The 22,446-nt window shown below is 41.7% G+C and overlaps 1 long non-coding RNA gene across 1 annotated transcript in view; it reads right to left on the bottom strand.

Moving 5' to 3' along the window:
- LOC125131433 (uncharacterized) overlaps positions 1-22,446 on the bottom strand; it is a 170,586-nt gene that overhangs the window by 143,577 nt on the left and 4,563 nt on the right. The window contains exons 2-3 of the long non-coding RNA XR_007135919.1: positions 19,006-19,047; positions 17,759-17,935 (exon numbers count right to left, since the gene is read on the bottom strand). This is a non-coding gene — a long non-coding RNA (uncharacterized LOC125131433). The remainder of the gene's footprint in view (positions 1-17,758; positions 17,936-19,005; positions 19,048-22,446) is intronic.

The raw sequence follows: 22,446 nt of genomic DNA, 5'->3' as shown, positions 1-22,446 counted from the left end.
CAGTTCTCTAAAGGAATACGTTGAACATCTTTTATGCTCATCTGCCACCTATATACCTTCTTTGGTCAAGTTTTCTTTCATTTTTAAATCAGGTTGCTTGTTTTCTTTTTCTTTTTTTTAATTTATTTTTTATTGTTATTTCCCCCTACGTACTTTTTTTTCCCCTGAAAAACAAAAATCAAGCAGGAGGCATAACTCTTCCAGACTTCAAGCAGTATTACAAAGCCACAGTCATCAAGAATGTGTGGTAGTGGTACCAAAACAGACATACAGACCAATGGAAAAGAATAGAAAATGCAGAAATAAACCCTGACACCTATGGTCAATTAATCTTTGACAAAGGAGGCAAGAACATAAAATGGGGAAAAGACAGTTTATTCAGCAAGAATTTCTGGGAAACCTGGACAGCTGCATGTAAATCAATGAAACTAGAACACACCCTCAAACCATGCACAAAAATAAACACAAAATGACTTAAAGGCTGCTTGTTTTCTTATTGTGCAGTTTTAAGAGTTCTTTGTATATTTTGGACAGCTGTCCTTTATCAGATATGTGTTTTGCAAATATTTTCTCCAAGTCTGTGACTTGGGCTTCTCATTCTCTTAACAGTCTCTCCCAGAGTAGAAGTTTTTAATTTTTTTTTTTTCTTTTTTGGCTGCCCCATGACATATGGAGTTCCTGGGCCAGAGATCAGACCTAGCAATACTTGAATCCTTTAACACACAGTGCTGGGCCAGGGATCAAACCTATGTCCTTGGATGCAGAGACACTGCCAATCCCATTGGTCCACAAGGAAATCCCAGAAGTTTTTAATTTTTAATGGACCCAGTTTATCATTTCTTTCATGGATTGTGCCTTTGGTATTATATCTGAAAAGCCATCATCTCCAACTATTTTTGCTCCATTGTATTGCCTTTGCTCCTTTGTCAAAGATCAGTTGACTGTATTTATATGGGACTATTTCAGGGTTGTCTGTTTTGTACCATTGTTCTGATTGTTGATTCTTTTGTCAATGCCACACAGTTTGATTTTATTTTATAATAGTTTTATAATAAGTCTCGAAGTCAGGTACTGCCAGTCCTACAGCTTTGTGCTTCTCCTTCAATATCCTCCACATAAATTTTAGAATCAGTTTGTTGATAAGCACAAAATAACTAGCCCGGAGTGTGATGGAGGTGTTGAATCTATAGATCAAGAGAGAAGAACTAACATCTGGACAATATTTTCTTCCTACCTATGATCGTGAACTATCTTTCCACTTATTTATTTCTTTGATTTTCTTTCATCAGAGTTTTGTAGTTTTCCTCATATATATCTTCTATATATTTTGTTAAGTTTATACATAAGTATTTCATTCTTTTGGGTGCTAATGTAAACAGTATTGTCTTTTCAATCTCAAGTTCCACTTGTTCATTGCTGGTATATAGGGAAGACATTGACTTTTGCGTACTAAACCTTTATGCTGTAACTTTTGTGTATTAACTTTGTGTTCTTTATAACTTGCAATTCACTTATCCCAGGAGTGTTGTTGTTGGTTCTTTCAGAAATTCCACTTAAATGATCATGTCATCTGAAAACAAAGCCAGTTCAATTTCTTCACTCCCAATCAGTATACCTTTTATTCCTTTTCCTTTTCTTTGTTTCCTTGTCTTGTTGCATTAGCTAGGACTTCCAGTACAGTGTTAAAAAGCAGTGGTGAGAGGAAACATCCTTGCCTTGTTCCTTATTTAATGGAAAACTTTTAGTGGCCTACTATTAAGTATGCTATTAGTTATAAATTTTTGTAGCTGTTCTTTATCAAGTTGGGGAGATTCCTCTCTATTCAAAGTTTGCTGAGTTTTTATGATGACTGGGTGTTGGATTTTATCAAATGTTTTTTATGCATCTATTGATATGGTCATGAGATTTTTCTTCTTTAGCCAGTTGATGTGAGGGATTACACTAATTGGTTTTCCAAATGTTGAACCAGCCTTTCTTACTTGAGATAAATCCCACTTGGTCTTATTGTATAATTCCCTTTACATATTGTTGAATTTTATTTACTCATATTTTTTGAGAATTTTGGTATGTACATTCATGAAGAATATTGGTCTGTAGTTTTCTTCTGGTGTCTTTGTCTGGGTTTGTTGCTAGAGCAATGCTATCCTTATAAAATAAGCTAGGAAGTATCCCTCTGCTTCTATATTCTGGAAGAGATGGTGGAGAATTTATATAATTTCCTCCTTAAATGTTTGATAGGGTTCACCAGTGAACCCATTTGGGCTGGAGGCACTCTACTTTGGAAAGCTAATGATTACTGACTCAATTTCTTTAGTAGATATACTTCTATTCATGTTGTTTTTTTTCTTGTGGGTCTTTTGATAGATTGAGTCTTTCAAGGAATTAGTCTATTTTGTCTAGGCTATCAAATTGGTAGGTATCAAGTTGTTCACAATATTCTTTTATTATTCTTTTAGGGTCCATGGGATCTGAATGTAGCCATGTCCCTTCGTTTATTTCTGATATGAGCAATTTGCATCTTTTTTCCCCCTCAGTTCGCTTGTCAATTGTATTGATCATTTTAAAGAATTAGTTTTTCATTTCATGGACTTTCTTTTAATGTCTTACTTTTACGTCCATTGATTTCTGCTCTAAATTTCATTATTTATTTTCTTCTGCTTACTTTGGATTTAATTTGCCTTTTTTTTTTTTTAGTTTTCTAGAAACTTAGATTATTGATATTAGAACAGTCTTACTTTGTAATATATGTCTTCAATACTATGAACTTCCCCCCAGTCACTGCTTTCACTGCATCCCATAAATTTTGACAAATTGTATTTTCACTTATATTTATTTATCTTGAAATGTCTCCTTTGACCTACATGTTATTTGGAAGCATATTGTTTAATCTCCAAGTATTTGGGGATTTTCCAGATATCTTCCCACTGTTGGGTTCCAGTTTAACTGTATTGTGATTCGAGAGCAGACACTGTATATCTTCTATTCTTTTAAATTTGTTAAAGTGTGCATTATGGCCCAGAAGTGGTCTATCTTGGTGAATGTTCCATATGAGCTTGAGAAGAATGTGTAGTTTGCTGTTGTTGAATGGAATAGTCTATAAATGTATTCTATCCAGTTGATTAATGGTGCTGTTGAGTTCAGCAATATCCTTACTGATTTTCTGCCTGCTGGGTCTGTCCATTTCTAACAGAGGAGTGTTAAAGGCTCCAACTATGATAATGGATTCATCTATTTCTCCTTATGGTTCTATCATTTGTGCCCACATATTTTGACTCTTTCGTTAGGCACATATACACTGAGGATTGTTACATCTTCTTGGAGAATTTATCCTTTTATAGGTATAGTATCTGAAATTAACATGACAATTGTCCTAAAGCCCAACCCACAAGGGCTGCAATGTCCCTTATTATTCTTGGAGAAAAACTGTTTTCAGACATTGCTTTCTGTACCAATACCATTTGCTGGTTCATTTGCTGGTCTGCTGATCAACTGCTTTTGCTGGAAAGCTCAGTTCTTCCTGCTCCCTCTAGGCACATACCAGGACTTTGTTATTGAACCCAACATCAAAACCAAACCTCTGGTATTGCAAATTCAGATGACTCCTCCACTCAAGACCTCCTGTCTTTTCAACAAAGGGGCTGACCCTTTCTTTCAGAGCTCCCCCAGTTTTCTAAGCCACAGAGCAGCTCTTAATTTTTTTAAATTTTTTAATTATAATTGATTACAATGTTGCATCAATTTCTGCTGTACAGTAAAGTGATCCAGTCATATATATTATATGTGTGTGTGTATACATTCTATTTCTCCTATGATCTTCCATCACGGTCTATCACAAGCGATTGGATATATAGCTCCCTGTGCTATACAGCAGGACCTCATTGCTTATCCATTCTAAATGTAATAGTTTGCATCTACTAAGCCCAAACTCCCAGTACATCCCACTCCCTCTCCCTCCCTCTTGGCAAAGGGGCTTTCAGAGCTCCCCCAATGTCCTAAGCCACAGAGCAGCTCTCAATTTTGAATCCATCCCGGTTTTAAGTGCTTATAAACATACTAGACCAAAATAGAAAAAGGGTGGCAAATAGGTTTCTTCTCATTTCCAAAGCCAATTAATTAGTAGATCCCACCGGAGCACCATGTTGAAAGACTCCATCTAGGCTCTGAGACTCTGTCTAGGCTCACTGGGCAAGAGGGTGATGCTTAGCTAGCAATGTCTAGGACAGTGTCTCCTGTCCAGGACAGGAGAGAAGCAGCACACCTAACAGGAACATGCCGTCCCTCAAGGGATTGCTCAAGCTCTCCAACAACTGCCTCGTGATCGCTCAGGTTCATAAGGAACATGTTAGCAAAGTGAAATAAAAGGAGCCTGGGTACTCTGTGTCACCAACTTCTTTTCAACTTTCACTTTTAATCCCCAGGTAATTAATACAAATGTAATTCAAATACCCTCCTCCTCCCAGGATGACTCAAAAGGCTCTTCCACAGATGAAGGTCATTGCCACACTCCAAGAAGACACAGGCCTGACTGCACTTGACTGCAGGAATGACAACAGCCCCCTGAGTCAGCGGCAGAGCATGCTGCAAATGAAGGAGGGTAATCAGCTCAGCACTTTAGGACGTGGTTATGACACTAAGCAGAGTGAGCTCCACAGCCCTGCCCCCTTGTATAATCAGTCTCACCAAGTTCAGCAGGAGGAAACAGAACTGGTATGAAAGGCTGACCAACCTGGCTTCTCCTCCAGGCCCTTTCACTTACTGAACGACTCATGACGTGCTCACAGGCGAGAAGAGGTGATTTTGTGAAGATGTGGATTCTCCCCAAATTAATCTATCAATTCCAAATCAAAATCCCAACAGGGCTTTGACAAACTGACTCTAAAATAAATACAGAGCAGCAAAAGACCAATAACTGACAAAATTTTTTGAAGGAAGTCAAGATATAGGGTTGGTGTTGAGTTCCCTCAAGGCTCTGGGGGTTAAGGATCTGGTGTTGTCACTGCTATGGCTCAGGTCACTGCCATGGAGCATGTCCAGTCCCTGACCTGGGAACTTCTATTTGCAGTGGTTACAAGAAGGACATTAAGTAAACACCAAGAAAATCTATATAAACAATGAACTTTGGCTCATCAAAAAATATATTAATAAAAAGAGAGAAAAAATGCTATAACTAGTGGGAGGAGGGGAAATAAATTTGGAATTTATAATAAATTCCAAATGGATAGAAGATCTATTGAAGAAAGTAAAACTTCAAAAATTTTAGAAGAAAACATAAGGGACTATCTTTATGATCTTGGGGAAAGGACCTCTTGTGTCTTTAAGACACAAAACCACAAACCACACAGTAAAAGATTCATAATATGATTACACTAAAATAGAAAAGTTCTAAATATAAACAGACACTATAAACAGTAAAAAGGCAAACCCCAGACTGAAAGAAGACATTTACAAACCATAAAAATGACAACTGATTTCTATCTAAATAAATAAAATACTCTTATAAACCAAGGGGGGGAAAATGATTTAGAAGAAAACTGAATTGAAAAAAGGACAAAGGGTATGAATAAGCAAATTTAAAAGGCAAAAAAAATATATGAACTATCCATCAGGGAAATGCAAGTTAAAACCCGACCTCCTCCAGATTAGAAAAAGTTTAAAAATCTGACAGTTCTTGGAGTTCCTGCTGTGGCGCAGCGGAATCATTGCTGTCTCTGGAACGCTAGGACACAGGTTCCATTCATGGCCCAGAACAGTAGGTTAGGGATCCAGCATTGCAAAAAAATATATATACTAAAATAAAACTCTGATAGTTCCAAGTGACGACAGAGATGTGGAGACATGACTCTTAGAGCCTATTGAGAAGGAACTTAAATTTGTGTAACCTCTATGGAAAGTGTAGCAAACACACAGAAGTTACACTTCTAAATATAAACTCCTGAAAGCAGTGATTTTCCAACTATGGGTCTCAACCTGTGTGAAGTCAAGTTGGTAGATTTCAAGCAACAGTTTTGGGGTTTGTTCGTTTGTTTTTAGGGCCAAACCTGCAGCATATGGAGGTCCCCAGGCTAGGGGTCAAATCAGAGCTGTAGCTGCCAGCCTGCCTACGCCACAGCCACAGAAATGTAGGATCTGAGCCACATCTGTGACCTACACCACAGCTCATGGTGATGCCGGATCCTTAACCCACCAAGCGAGGCCAGGGATCAAACCTTCCTACATCCTCATGGACACCAGTCAGAGTCATTCCCACTCAGCCACGATGGGAACTCCTCAACCAACAATTCTGTTATAAAATAAGGCAAAATAAAAAGAACAGACAATGTCACAGTGCAGTGCAAATAGTAAAAGTAAGTATAATTTTGTGAAACTTTTTTTCAAGTTATATTCAGGTGGGCATGTGCTCACACATGTATGTATGGGTTTTCTGGGCACAATATACAGAATTTGCTTCTTATTGGCAATCATGGTCAAAAATGTCTGAAAGACATGGCTTAGAATAGCAGTCCTCAAATTATGGTCTGGAAACTTCTGAGGGTCCTAAGACACAGTGGATCCACGTGATCAAAACAATTTTTATAATAATACTAAGTTACTATTTGCACTTTTGGCTCTCATTTCCTCACAAGTGTGCAGTGGAGTTTTCCAGAGGATACATGATGTGTACATCACAACCAAGGAAATGCAGAAGCAGATAGGAGAATTCGGCTCCTTCTATTAAAGAGATTTACAAAAATCTAAAGCAATTCCAGGAGTTCCCACCATGGCGCAGTGGGTGAAGAATCCGACTGCAGCAGCTGTGGCTTGGATTCAGTCCCTGGCCTGGGAACTTCCACATGGTGGGTGCCGCTATAAATAAATAAATAAATAATAAAGCAATGCCACTCCTCTCACTAACTTTTAAAATTTAGAGGTTAGGGAGTTCCCGTTGTGGCTGAGTAGAAACGAATCTGACTAGCATCCATGAGGACACAGGTTCGATCCCTGGCCTCATTTACTGGGTTAAAGGATCCAGTGTTGCCGTGAGCTATGGTGTAAGTCGCAGATGTGGCTCAGATCTGGCATTGCAATGGCTGTGGCGTAGATCGGTGGCTATAGTTCCAATTTGACCCCTAGTCTGGGAATCTCCATATGCCACGGGTGCAGCCCTAAAAAAGACAGAAATAAAATAAAAAATAGAAAATAAAATAAAATTAGAGGTTTGGAGAGAGTGAGAAGGACTGGGAGTTTGGGGTTAGTAGATGAAAACTCTTACATTTAGAATGGATAGACAATAACAATGGATAAACTTGGGGAACTACACCTAATCTCTTGTGATAGACCATGATGGAAAATAATATAAGAAAGAGAATATATTACTGGGTCCATTTGCCATACAGCAGAAATTGGCACAACAGTGAAAATCAACTATATTTTAATTTTAAAAATAGCAAAAATTTAGATGTTTGGGTTTAATACATACACACTATTATATATAAAATAGATAAACAACAAGGACCTACTGTATAGTACAGGGAACTATACCCACTGTCCTGTAATAACTTACACTGGAAAAGAATCTGAAAAAGAATCCATGTGTGTGTCTTTAACTGAATCACTTTGCTGTATACTTGGAACTAACACAACACTGTAAACTTTTTATTTAATTGAAATGACTATATTTCAATTAAATAAAAAATATCGTTAAAGTTGATCAGTTTCCATTTCTAATATAAGCACTAATAGACATAATTCACACAAAGAAAGATCTTTGGGTTCCTCAACAACTTTTAGAAGTATAAAAGGGTCCCCAAATCAAAAAGTTTAAGAAATGCAAGCTCAGAAACTGTCTCCCACATGTTCCCAAAAGAACACTGATGAGAATATTCACTGGAACATGGTAACAGCAAAGGAAGGGGGAGGAAGGAAGGAAAGGAAGAAGGAAAAAAGGACAGAAGGAAAGAAAGAGAGAAAAACAGAAATAACCTAAATATCCATCAACAGGAAAATGGATAAATTAATTAATTTTGGCATAGTCATTGAAGATTATACAAACTTGAAAATGAACTAGAGCTACATCTAACTCACAAATGCAGTACTGAGAGAAAAAAGCAAGTTTCAGGAGGATACATGCAAGCATGATGCCATCTATATAAAGTTTTAAAAACATGTTTTCCATGCATATATACAAATAAGAACAAACAATAAAAGCATTAAGGCCTGCAGGGGAAAATAAACACCTTATTCAAGACGGTAATTCACTGGAGCCAAGGTGATATGAGGGTAGTAGGTTGGAAGTGGAATGGGATTAGGAGGAGATTTAACAAGGGTTTTCAGCAACATCTGTGAAGTTTTGTTTCTTAAGCTAATAGTATATACATGGATATCATACTCTCTACATTGTGTTTCTTAACTTTTTCAAAAAGGGATTGAATTTGGGTGCTATACAACTGCACCCCCACTCCAGTTTACTTATATTATAACTTTATTTAGCTTTAAATTATCCACCTATGAAAACCAAACACCTATAGGAGCAATGGCAAAAGGAAAAGGGAACTAGCATCTGTGTATCTACCTGTGTGTACCATCTCTTCAGTGGGTATTACTTTTTTTCTTATTTAATCTTTACAACAGAATCATGATGTACTGGTGAATGTTCAAGACATTTTCCATTGACAGATGAATGGATTAAGAAGCTGTGATACATATATATAATGGAATACTATTCAGCCATAAAAAAGAATTAAAGAACGCCATTCACAGCAACATGAATGCAACTAAAGAGTCTCATACTAAGTGAAGTAAGTCAGAAAGACAAATACCATGTGACATCACCTAGATGGAATCTAAAATATGGCACAAATGAACCTATCTACCAAATAGAAAAGAACTCACACACATACATGACAGTCTTGTGATTGCCAAGAGGGAAGGGGGAGGAAATGGGATGGACTGAGAGTTTGGGATTGGAAGATGCAAACCATTCCATTTAGAATGGATAAACAATAAGGTCCTACTGTATAGGACAGGGAACTATATCTAGTCTCTTGGGATAGAACATGATGGAAGATAATATGAGAAAAAGAATGCATATATATATTTATGACTGGGTTACTATGCTGTACGCTGCCCAGCCTCGGGCCGACGCTCTTGTCCTGCTTCCTTCCCTTGTTTGTCCTCTTCACATTTCTTTCCTTCTTTTTTGGGGGGTGGGGGTCGCGCCCACAGCATTTGGAAATTCCTAGGCCAGGGATCCAGCCTGCGCCACAGCAGCGTCTGGAGCTGCTGCGGTGACAATGCTTGATCCCTAACCCACCACAACAGAGAAACTCCCAGGTTTCACGTTTCTGCTCAGCACCATCTTGGAAAGGATAGATGGATTTTTTCCCTCTTTTTCTAGGCACCATCCAACCAACCTTTATTTTTTCCCCACCAGAGGGGTCCTCAAGACCAAGTCTGTCTTTGACTCCCTCTACTCAGCCAACCCAGATGAGCTGAACTTGTCGTTTAGTGAATCTGTTCGGTCCAAATCCTTGACTGTGGCCAACCATCCTTCACCTCCTCTTCTATTCTAGCTGATTTGGTTTCTTTCTTTTTCCCTTCATCAAGCTCCCAAAGCAAAGCCCATTTCCTGTATTATTGTTTGCACCCACTTTATGATTTATAGAGTGAAATTCCCACTCATTCTCCTTAACCTGCCCCCTGCCACCTGTTTCAATGTGGAGAAGTGGCAGATGATAATGGAATGTCCATCTTGGCATCAGACGGACCTGGGCTCTGACTCCAGCTGGGCCACTGTACGAACTGGAGAAGTTATTTAATCTCTCTGAGGTTTGGCCTCTTTGTATGTACAACAGATGCCTCAATAACTACTTTGGGAAGAAAAAATGAATGCAAAATGCCTGATACATAATCGATGCTAAATAGAACTTACTATTATTGTTCCTTTAAGGATTACCATTTCAATCTGCCAAGGATGCTTTTCTCTGGACTGCCCCCTCACCACATTCCCGATCATCACCCTCTGCCTTCTCTGTCAGGGGCAACAAGGCAGCAGTTCACCACCCAAATTGCTGTTTCTCTTGGCCAAGGCCATTTGGTTCCCAAAGGGAGCTTTTTTCCTTCCCACACATTTTCCCCCAGGTCACATTATTTGTTAAACACAATTATAATTAAATGAGCCTGGGAGACTTTCACATAATCAAGGTAACAACTTTTCAGACCAAAGTAAAAATGTACACGACTGGCAGTGAGGTCTTCAGATGACAGATCTGTCCTTTCGAGGGCCAGGCCCAGTCCCAGGTATCCCCATAGCAACAGACTTTCTCCTCTCATGGTTTTGTTTTGTCTTTTTAGGGCCACACCCAGGGCATATGGAAGTTCCCAGGCTAGGGGTCAAATCAGAGCTGTAGCTGCCTGTTTATGCCACAGCCACAGCAACTCAGAATCTGAGCCACATCTGCAACCTACACTGCAGCTTGAAGCAATGCTGGATCCTTAACCCACTGAGCGAGGCCAGAGATCGAACCTGCATCCTCATGGACACTATGTCAGATGTTTAACCCACTGAGCCAAAGCAGGAACTCCTCCTCTCACATTTTAACCACAGCTCCAGACCATCCCTCTGTAGGGAGAATGTGGAAAACTCCTGTCTGTCCCAGGACTTGCAAAGTTGAGGAAGCTCATCCTTACTAACCCGCTGCCCTGGCCCAGGTCTCCAGAGAACTCAGTCCCCACCCCCACTGCCCCTCCCCTGGGGGTTGGGGTAGGGGATCGAACAGCTGTGGGCTTGGGTGAGTGCTCCTCAGATCCAGGCCCCCTCCTTCACCCGAACAGAGAGGAAAACTCCTGGGTCTCTAGGCCAGAGGAATTTAAAAGCCTTCTCTCTGTTGGGCCAGCCATTGCCCTGAGCTAGAAGGACATGCCCCATCTGCTTCCCTCAGCCTCCCTGAGAAGTCACTGTCCCTCAAAAATCTGAGCCCCTCTGATTCAGCCCACTGGCCACCCCAGCCTCCACTCCCCCCTCCCCCACCTCCCCAGTCTCATGTGCTCTTCCTTTGGCATAAAAAACCCAGCCTCACCCTTCCCTTTTAACCTCCTGCCCTGAAAGGCACTAAGGAATTCCCTTGACCCCAGCCACTTTTGAGGAGAGGGCAAAAGTGACCACCAATTCTCAGGCTTCATCATTAAAACTCAATGAGCAGAGCCACGAGCAGTTCTGTTGTCAACTCTAAGGTAGACTCTACTAGATATTCCTGCCCTTTGCTGGAAAACCTGTCTCACCCATTTTGGCCTGAAAGAGGCAGCTCTAACCTCCCACGTGACCCTCACTACACAGGGCCACAACTGATTGGATCATGGATAAACTGTGGATCAAAGAGGAGCCACCTCTTGGTGGCCAGTGGCTGGCAAGTCATGTGATCGGGCTCAAAGAGATACGCTGGACCAATCAGATTTCTCTCCTAAACTGTGTGTCAAGAGACACACAAGCCTGCTGCTATCAGTGGTGGCTGGGAGGGCCCTGGGGCCACATGCAAGAGGAGTAGGCAGAGGGATCTGCAAAGACAGAGGAGGAGGGGGCAAAGCACAGACAGAGCAGAGCTGGGAAAGAAAGCCACGTGGAAACTGAGAGCCAAGGCGAGTTATCCCACTGGAGGCTCCCAACTCCAAACTTGACTCAGTCCTTCATCTTTATGAGATTCTCCCATAAACTTTCCCTCAAGACCCCCTGACTGCAGCTAACTGGAACAAGGTTTTGTTTCTTTGCAACCAAAAGAATCTCGATGGAAACAGAGTTTCCCCAAGTAGATGCCTATGTCTAAAAACTTCTTCCAGACATGCTGCATTGTAGTTTGAGTCTCCTGTTAGTTTGCCTGTGATAATAAACATGGCTATCACTTACTGAACTTTCTTTGGTGCCAGGCAGGGTGTTAAGAGCCTTATACATATCATTTCGTTTCCTCTTGGAAATGTACAGCCTTGGATGTACTATTACTATCCCTGTTTTTCATGTAAGAACACTGAGACTTAGGTTAAGTAAAATTGCCCAAGGCCATTCCCTTTCCAAGTGACAGACCCAGCATCAATGTCTAGTTGGTATGATTCCAAGTCTGTATTCCCAGGATGTTGTCCATCCATCCCCAGGATGTTGTCTCCACGTAATGGACGAGGCAGGAAGAAGCCACATCACTACTACCTGCAAGACATGTGGTTACAAGTCTCCAGAGGCTCTCCTGGGAAGGGCCAGCATCCCAGTGCTACAAAGCAACATGGATGCTCGGGAGGAACTGAGAATTATGGAGACGGCCACAGATGCTGCTGACACTCCTGGTGTCCCATGGATGGATCCCAAAGGATTTCTGAAATATACAAGCCCCAGCCCCTGCCCCCTGCAGGTTTTCAAAAGGAAATGTGGAATGAAAAGCATGCTAGGAAAGGAATCTCTGTCTGCAAAATTACCTACAGCACTGACGGAATTTTGAGGAACAATTTACAAATATATTGACTAAAAGATCAATTTGATTTTTTTAAAATCCTCCTCCAGTTCACTGCTTTATTAACCCTAAACATCATTTAAAATCAGCAGTCTCTAAAATAAATTCCTGGGGATAATTTTCATTGTGAGGTCTCTATTTCATTGACACGTGACCCTTGAAATCTGTTCACTTGTGTAGAAAGAGATAACAATAACTGCAGGTTGGAGTTCCTGTTGAGGCTCAGTGGGCTAACAACCTGACATAGTGTCCATGAGGATGCAGGTTCAATCCCTGGCCTTGCTCAGTGGGTTAAGGATCTGTATTGCCATAAACTGCAGTGTAGGTCACAGATGGGGCTCCAATCTGGTGGTGTTGAAGCTGTGGCATACGCCAACTGCTGCAGCTCCAATTGGACCCCTAGCCTGGGAATCTCCATATGCCATGGGTGAGACCCTAAAATAATAATAATAATAATAATAATAATAATGGCAGGTTGACACTTTAATGAAGTATAGATAGTAGCATAATATTGACTAAGATACTCAAGCCCCAGTTCTGATCAACCACTCTTGCTAGTTCCTCCCAAGTACATTCTAGGGTAGGAGAAATGGCATTGAATAAGGATGTTTTTATTCAAAAATGCATTCACTTTTCAGAGCAGTTAAATGACTGCTATTGGGGGTCAGTGCCTAAGGAGAACACTCTGAAGGCAGGAAGGCAAAGATAAAGGCAGATAGTAATTAAATGTGCCCAAGACGTTGTTGTTTTTTTAACAAGAACTGTAATTACAGGGCTCCTAAAGATGTGAAGTATACAGTTAAGGTTTCGTCAGCACTTTTATTGTAATACTTAGTGAGATTAGTCATTTCAGTTGTTCCCTCTCCACGCCAAAAATGGAAGACAGCTGTTTTGTGCTCTACGCGCTGTTTTTTAAAGGATAGTTCCCTCTGTATGTCGTGTATTTTGCCACCAGGGAAACGAATTTTAAAGCTTTTGCACCATCAAAATGAAGTGAGTAGGAATGATTGCTTTAGCTATGATGCCTGGATAATGACCCGAAGCTTTAACGTGTAGGAAAGCCACACAGGGACAAGGCACAATATCTGGGTGCACAAATAGTCCCATTTCCATCTCTTCCTGTAAAGAGGTATTCCCACTGGCCTTGATCAGTCCCCAAACTTAGTCCCTGAGCTGGGGAGTTACTGCAGAAAGATTGAGCGACAGTGCTGTGAAGGCTGGTGACCCATGTCACAACCAGCCCATCTCCTACCAATAGAAAGCCAGCTTCTTGTCATTAGGCAGTGTCTCTTACTGAATCAAATCTAAATGCAGAGGTTGTGACTGGCTTGGATGAATTCATCTCTCAAAGCGCAATAAAACCCAAGACTGTGTTTCCAACAGTACATTAAACCTTTGGAGTCTAACATCCCCCCAAAGTTTGAAGCTTAATTAAATTTTAAACAAAGCCCAGGTTTATCATTTGTTCTGACTTCCAACTTGTCAAGTTTCTCTAAGGATGGTAAGATTTCTCTCTCTTCTATGAATGGTCTGAAGACTATCCTTCTTTTTATTCCAGAGGCATTCAGTTATGTTGTTATCCAATTCAATCGATAATCTAATCAAAATCCTAAGGTATTCCATTGCAGAAAGGGTTAAAAAAAATCCATTAATTGGCACTGCCTCTTTTTTGTTTGTTTTTACCATATGTTTCTTTGGAGTTTATGTTGTTGTCCTAAGACTCTGACTCTGAATACAGTTACACTCTAGTAAGATAAGACCTCAAGACATAAAACAATTAAGCGACCAACACAAATCACCCTACTAAAAGGTGTTGCTGGAGCAGAGAGAGATGGACAGTTTGGCTCTCCCCTTGGGAAGGACTCAGCACCCAGCTGCAAGGACCAGGGTGAGCAGACCGCCTCCAGTTGTGAGCCCCTTCAGCTTTTAGCCAAGGTCACACTCTTCTCAGGAGGCCCCCAGACATAACTGAGGAAGGCCCCCCTTGATGGTCCCCATGCCCAGTCTTGCATCCCCTTCTTTTCCTCTCCCAGTGGGCGCTCCTCCATAAAGCTTGAGCAATCCTCACTGTGTCTCAGGGTCTGCTTTCTGGACATCCTCACCCCCAAGAATGTCAAAATATTAACAGAAATCAAGAAGGAGGTGGGACCAAGGCTCTGTGTGTGCCTTCAGGGAAGTGAGGGGTGTTGGAAAGGGTATTAAAGTGCCCCAGGGGAATTGTGATGATTGGTGACTTTCGGGTTCCACTGCCTGAAATGATACCTGCCCTTGGAAAGCCAAGGAGATTGGGAACCATAGAAGGAGAGACCTGGGTAGACCACTCTAGTGTAGGTCAAGGCCAAAGGGCACCCAGGAAGAAAAGAGCTGGCCCACCATCATCCCCCCACTGAGGAAGACCTTTCGGTCATGGAGAAGACGCCTATCTTGCATTCAGAAAAAGCCCGACTTGTATCCTAGATCTCTCTTTGATGACCTATGTGACACTGGACAGATGACTCCACCTCCCAGGACCTTCCTTGTTCATCGGGGATGATGGCGGCACTTACATGGAATCCAGTAAAATAGGGCGTGTGAAAGTGTTTTATTGGTAGAACAGACCCATGAGAACTTAAGACATTACCCTGCCACCTCTCAAAGGCAAGCAGAAGCCCCGGAGCACCAACCCCTGATCCTTCTCCAGCCATACTAGCTAATGCTCATCCACACTGGGGGTCTCAGCTTCCCACTTCCAGCATCGACACCCCAAATCTGAATGCTAATGCTGAAGACTGAGTGAGCAGATCCGTACCTTTTCAAGTGTGATCAGTTAGTCATTTTATTATCTTCTCCCTGGTGTATTTTAGTTCAATCTGGTGATCCTGGCACAAAATATACACTCCATAAATATTTGTTCAATTGAACTGATTTGATCCTTTATTTAGCCTATGCGTCTCTAACAGCTTTAACAGACAGATTTTCTTTATGATACTGTAACATCCTATTCTTTATGTCAGAGTGAATGATTTAGTCACTCTCTGTTAAATACCATGTTAGCTGCTCCCTTCACTAGAAGATAATGACTTGAATTCAGTGTCAACTTATCAAGGCTACATGAAAATGAATACTCAGGGACTATATCTTATCTTTAGTGAACTTTATCCTTAAAAGGGTACTTCAAGCCCTAAGATATTTCTTTATTTCTTATCATGTCTAGTCTTAAAAATATTTGTCTTCTAGACATGATGGGGGGGTGGCTGCAGATATTGCCTTTTGTCTCTTTTTGTCTTGCTTTTTCCTGTCCAGTATCCTTTCCTCCAGTTTCCTCTGATAATAACACTCCCTCTTTGTAGAAAGAACCATTCTCCTTGCCTCTCCTTAGCTTCGGTGGAACTGCCAACCACAGGGCTTACGGTGAGCTCACCATCCAGATGGGCCACATTGTGGTACCCATCCCCTTGGGCTGGGTGACTGACCCAGGCCTGTAGACACAACCCAAGCTGGGCAAATTCAAGTGATTTATGGATGGCTGCTAGAAGAATGTGAGGTCAAGATGGGGCTGGGGTAAGCTTAGAGTGATTAAAGATCAAACTCTTCCTTTGCCTCACCACATGGAGGTCTGGGTGAAGAAATGAGCTTAAATTCCAAAAAGGCAAGGCACAGAGAGGCAAGGAGAGGGAGAGACAGAAAGGGAGAGGAGGAGCAGAGGAGGAGGAAGGAAGGGGACAAGAAGGAGGGGGGAGGGAAAGAGGAGGGGACAGGAGGGGGAGGGGAGGGTGGAGGAAGGAAGAAAGATGAAGGAGGGAAGGCAAGAAAGAGGAAGAAAGAAGTTTAGAGAGAAAGAGGTAGAGGGAGGGTTATTGAGAAGGAAGAAGAGAATGGGGGTGATACAGAGGAAAGGGAGGAGAAGAGATTGGAGAGAGGAAAGAGCAGGAAAGAGAGGCCAGGATTACTGAGGGCAGGGAGTTCCCACTGTGGCTCAGCAGAATCCGACTAGTATCCATGACGATGCGGGTTGGATCCCTGGCTTGGCTCAGTGGGCTGGGGATCCAGCATTGCCATGAGCTGTGGTGTAGGAAGCAGATGAGGCTTGGATCTGGCATTGTTGTGGCTGTGGCAGGGGCCGGCAGCTACAGCTCTGATTGCACCCCTAGCCTGGGAACTTCCATAAGCCGCACTTGCAGCCCTAAAAAAAGCAAAAAGACTACTGACGGCAACTGCATAAATGTATTATAGACAAGGTGAAATGTTTCTGCATCCTCATGTTTACCCGCTTAACCCCTAAAGAACTTTGAGAAAGTTCTTTACCCTACAACATGGGCGCACATCTTCAGAGTCATTGTAAGATCATGACCTTGAAAACTGGAAACACTACACCAAACGGAACCACACACTGTTTTTCCTCCTTATGTAATTAAGATTCCTCAGTCAGATGTGACCTCTTTGTAGCCCCTTCGGTGCCTTGGATATAGTAGATACTCAATAAATGTCTGTTAAGTTAACATGGGATAGATGGACAGAATAGACGAACACGTTAAAATGTAGAGGCTCTCAAATTGCATAGACAAGGCTTAGCTACAGCTACGACCCCGTAGGAAAATAAGTAACACTTGTCTGTGGCTTTCTTAGCCTCCTCTTCAAGGACTTTCATCCCTTTCCGGCGCCCGCCCTGCCCCCTACTGCATTTCCCACTCCCCATCTAATAAAAGCGCTTTCAAAGGACAGTTCAACACTCCTGTAAAGGCCAGTGGAACTTAATGATCTGTTCCTCACAGGGCCCTTCTAAGGGCATTTTAAAAGAAGACAAAGGAAGCTTTAAAAATTCCCCTCCAAATCAATGTTTAATTCTGGAATTTCTGGCCTAAGTGAGGCAGTGCTGGAAGCATTTGAGATGGTGGTACAGAAAGGCAGAGGCCTCCTGGGACCCCCTGTGGTTGTACAAGAGCTAATTCTGGGTGAGAGGGGTACGAAGTCAGGGTTCAGATTCAGAATTCCTGAAATCCTGACCACTGGGCCCCAGAAGGAAACCCATCTGTTTGAGTCTGATTTCATTTATTTATGTTTTGCATATTTCTTGTAGGAAAATACGTAGTTATTTTGGCCACGTTGTGCCCACTGAAATCACAGAATGTTTCCAACGCTTTTAATGTCCACCCTGAAAAGAACAAATTTATTACTATTCCACAACTCCAGAGTCTCTCAGAACGCATAAACAAAATATTTCTTATTAATAAGCTAACACACAGAGAGAAGCCGGGGGTGGGGTGGGGGGGTCCCAAGAAAAAATGTTCATCAATGATTAATTTTAACCTTACCATAGAATTCTTCTAGTCCACCTCTGCCTTGATTTACTGGTGAGGAAAAAGACAGCCTTCTCTAGGGATTTCCAGGTATTTTCTGCATCAAAGACAGTGTTCACCTTGCTCGGCAACTCTGCTGGATTTTTCGTGGCTGACCGAAGCCCGGTATTGATGAGGCTGTCAAAGCCACATCTAGGTACAGTGAGGAAAAGTACCATGATTAGCGATGTCTGTCCTGGGTAGAGGAGGGAAAATTGTGGATGGCATGCCACCAGTTGTTCATGCCACCTGGCATTCATTCACTCTCCTCTTGGTAACTGAACCCAGATTCCCTCTGGGAAACAACTCGTCCTTCCAAACGAGCCCATATACTCTGGGCTCAGAGTAGAACATAAGACCAGATCTAAGCTAATCAGTATTTCCCGTTCTCTAAATCATAATGACAGGTTGATGGTGGTCAAATGACCCTATGAGAGCCAATAACACTTCAGTAGGGAATGCCAAAACAATGACTCTCACTTTTTTTCTGCAGGATTTCAGCTTGGAAGGATTTTATAGTCCCTAGTAAATATCTTGCCACCATGAAAGAAGTGAAGGAAGCCAGACAAAGATGATATTACTTATACGTGGGATCTTAACACAAATGACACAAATGAACATTGATACAAGACAAAAATAGACCCACAGATAGAAAACAAACTTAGGGCTACCAAAGAGGAAAGGATAAATTAGGAATTTGGGATTAACATATATACACAACTATATATAAAATAATCAACAAGGACATACTGTATAGCACAGAGAGCTACCCTCAATATTTTGTAACAGCCTATGAGGGAAAAGAATCTGAAAGAGAATAACTGGTTCACTTTGCTCTACACCTGAAACTAACACAACATTTGCAAGTCAACCGTACTTCAATTTTTAAAAAAGGATCTGGACCTTGTCTTCAATCCATCCACCTGGACATCCTCACTCCACACTAAGGAAGCACAGGGAACTATAGCCAGTTGCTTGGGATAGAACATGATAGATGATAATATAAGAAAGGATAGAGGGAGAGAGAGAGAGAGCGCGTACACACTGGGCCACTTTACTGTACAGCAGAAATTGGCACTACATTGTAAAGCAACTATACTTTCAAAAAAAATTTTTTAGGCCAAAAAAAAAAAAAAGACGTGATTAGACAGCACGAGAAGAAATCCTAGAATATGAGGGTGTTCTTCTATTGAAGAACTTTGATATGATCAATGAATACTTACTGAACACTTGCCACTTGCTAGGTCTTGGTCAAGGATCCGAGTCTGCAGAGATGAAGATAAAATATAATCTCATCAGGGAGTCGGCCAGGTAGCACAGGACAATCATCTACCTTAGCCACCTGACAAGCATTCCACCTATGCCAATTCTGGCCCCGTGGGAGAAGCAGTATTCCCAGGACATCAATCAAGGATCCCCGCATAGAGATGGGGGGCACGCACTAGTGATTTTTTTTTTTACTCTAAATAACTATTTGGAGCACACGCAGTACTCTGTATGGAAAGAGAAATCTCTTCTTTGCCTTTGCATCACAGAAATTGGCCTTGCCAAAGGGAGGGTTCCCTGTGTGAACTGAAGGCTGGCACTTGCCATCATCCTCTACATGGATTAAATCATGAGCCACTGCAGTTGCCGACCCACAGCACCCCCTGACCGGAGCTCAGGGTGGAAATCAGGAGTGAGGCACTCTGTGCTCCGGGAAAACTGGAAGAATAGGTCTTCAGATAGTTAGACATTTTCCGGAGAAGGTTTTACATGCCCGATTCTTGCATCTCACATCTAGAAAAACACTACAATTCATGATGATGTCTGCTCCTTGTGACTCGTAGTAACCTTCGTGAGACCAGCAGCACACTTGTACACTGCGAGCATGGCTGCAGGAACCTCCGCTCATCTTTATCACACACTGACAGTATTTCCCCCACCTCCTGGGGGGGGGGGGGTATTTCACTGTCATTTGCGAATGCAGCCATCTCCAAGGCTGAGCCCTGAGGGCTGTGAAAGCTCAGGATACTGGCCCCGATAGCTGAGATGCATATCAAAGGAATGATTTCAGTGAGCCCAGATCTCTTTTGTTCCTGCTACCTGCCCTTTGTCGCAAAAACTCCCATTTGTCCTAGCTCTCCCTGGCCTCCTCCGAAAGCGGTTTCTCAGGGCTACCTGAGATGCTGTCTCCTGGGCTGAAGTCCTAATTTCACACCAAATAAAACTTCATTCTCAACTTTCAGGTTGTGCATTTTTTTTTAAGTCACCCCCTGGCAGGTTTAGGTTTGCTTCGGTCTCACCATGGATTGTTCTCAAAGGTGCCAATATCAGAGGCTCTCCCTAAAGAGACTATGAAGACCCTATATCTTTATAGCATCGCCATGCAGGAACCCCATCAAGACTGAGAGAAACAACAGCTCTCTTTAACACTTCCCTAGATGCAGGCCAGTCGACTCTCCTGACTCCCTAAAATAAATCTCCACCCCGCATCCTTTTCCTGATCACCAGACTCAGAACGATGACTGGACACTCTGCTTGTTATAATACGAGTATTTAAAGCACACCCTGCCATAAACAGAATTCACTCTTTCTCCCCAACCATGCCTATCCCCATCTCAGTGACCAACCCTATTGTCCACTGGGTTGTCCAAGCCAGAAGCCTGGATCTGTCCTTGCCCCCACTCTATACTCACCGCCCCCAATTTCTAATCAAATACATCCTACTTTTTTAAAACTGAAACATAGTGAACTTACCATATTGTGTTAGTTTCAAGAACAAGCCAAAGTGATTCAATTATACACATACATCTGTATTTTTAAAAAATTTTTTCCATTATAGTTTATTACAAGATATTGAATATAGTTCCTCATGCTACACAGTAAATCTTTGTTGATTACCTGTTTTATATATGATAGTGTGCATCTGTTAATACGATACTCTCAGGTTTTTGCTCTTTCCGTTCCCCTTTGGTAATCATTAAGTTTGGTTTTTTTTTTTTTATATCTGTGAATCTGTGTCTGTTTTGTAGATAAGGTCATTTGCACTATTTTTTAGATTCCACACTTAAGTTATATTATATGATATTTGTCTTTCTCTGTCTTACTTTCACTTAGTATGATAAAGTCTAGGTCCATCCATGTTGCTGCAAATGGTAGTTTTGATTCTTTTCATGGCTGAGTAATATTCATATAGATATAGATAGATAGATAGATACATCTTCTCTATCCATGCATTTATTGATGGACACAGGTTACTTCTATGTCTCAGCTATTGTAAACAGTGCTACTATAAACACTGAGGTGCAGGATATATATATATGTATGTATACATACTCAAAACATTTCATGTAGAACTTGAAAACTATAATTTCTGAATTCAGTTCCTCTCATGGTGGCTGCCCAGCTACAGTAAGTCACATGCATTTTCCCTCTCGGGGCCCTGCCCATGGTGGTGGCAGGCCCCTAGAAGCCAGGTCTGTGCTGTGCCGTCCTGCACGTCTAACCCCAGTCTTTGATCCAAGATGAACACTGACTCGCATTGGCCCAATAAGACTTTTTCTCCCAAGAAGTGGGAATCTGGTGTTAATCTAGTGTCCATAGAGCTGAGCCATTTTATATCACCTCTCAATTTCCACAACACCTCGCCTTCCCAAGGCCTAGCTGTTCAACTCTTCCTTGGAGCTTATGCGAATCTTCAGAACTATTTTAATAAATCTCTATTTTTTTTAAGGTTTTTTTTTTTTTTTTTGGTTGCACCCACGGCATGAGGAAATTCCTGGGCCAGGGACTGGACCCTCACCATGGCTGTAACTAGAGCCACAGCAAAGACAATGCCGGATCCTTAACTGGCTGAGCCATCAGGAAGCTCGATAAACCTCTATTTTTTTCTCACATCCCTTTCTGTGACTTCTCATCAAGAGAATCTTCCTATTACAACAGCAATGTTACTGAAAACTATCAATAGTTTATTTTTCTTATTAGTTCAATTTCTCAAAGGCTACATTCTCTATTATCAAGAACATTTTAGGGCGTTCCCATTGTGGCTCAGTGGCTTATGAACCCGACTAGTATCCATGAAGACATGGGTTCAATCCCTGGCCTCACTCAATAGGTTAAGGATCTGGCATTGCCATGAGCTACAGTGTAGACCAGGAGCTGCAGCTCAGATTTTACCCCTAGTCTGGGAATTTCCATATGCTACAGTTGTAGCCCTAAAAAGCCACAAATTTCAAAAAGAGACAACTTTATAAAACCTTTCTTGGGAGTTCCCTTGTGGCACAGCAGATTAAGGATCCTGGGTTGTTACTACATTAGCTCTGATCACTACTGTGGTGTGGATTTGATCCCTGCCCCAAAAACTTCTGCATGCCAAAAAAGAAAAAAGGAAAAAAGAAAGCCTTTCTCAACCATCCTTACAGGAAAACATCTTATGCCCTGAAGCCTCACTTTAATGCTCTACTCAGGGCCTCTGCTGTGAGATCAAGTACAATCCTAAAAGAGGAATGGGGATAGATCTGAAAGATCTACAGGATCACCCAGGCCAGTGGAGCCATCCTATATAGAGCATCTCTGGCATATAATCTAGCCCTAAAAAAACTGAAAGATCATCATGTTCTAGCAATGACCAAGCATGAGCAAACTCAATTTTTTTTTTTTTTTTGCTTTTTAGGGCCACACCT

This window comes from Phacochoerus africanus, chromosome 7, assembly GCF_016906955.1.
Source record: "Phacochoerus africanus isolate WHEZ1 chromosome 7, ROS_Pafr_v1, whole genome shotgun sequence".
Classification (NCBI taxonomy): domain Eukaryota; kingdom Metazoa; phylum Chordata; class Mammalia; order Artiodactyla; family Suidae; genus Phacochoerus; species Phacochoerus africanus.
The sequence above is the reverse complement of the archived record's forward strand: the minus strand, read 5'-3'. Positions and strand labels throughout refer to the sequence as shown.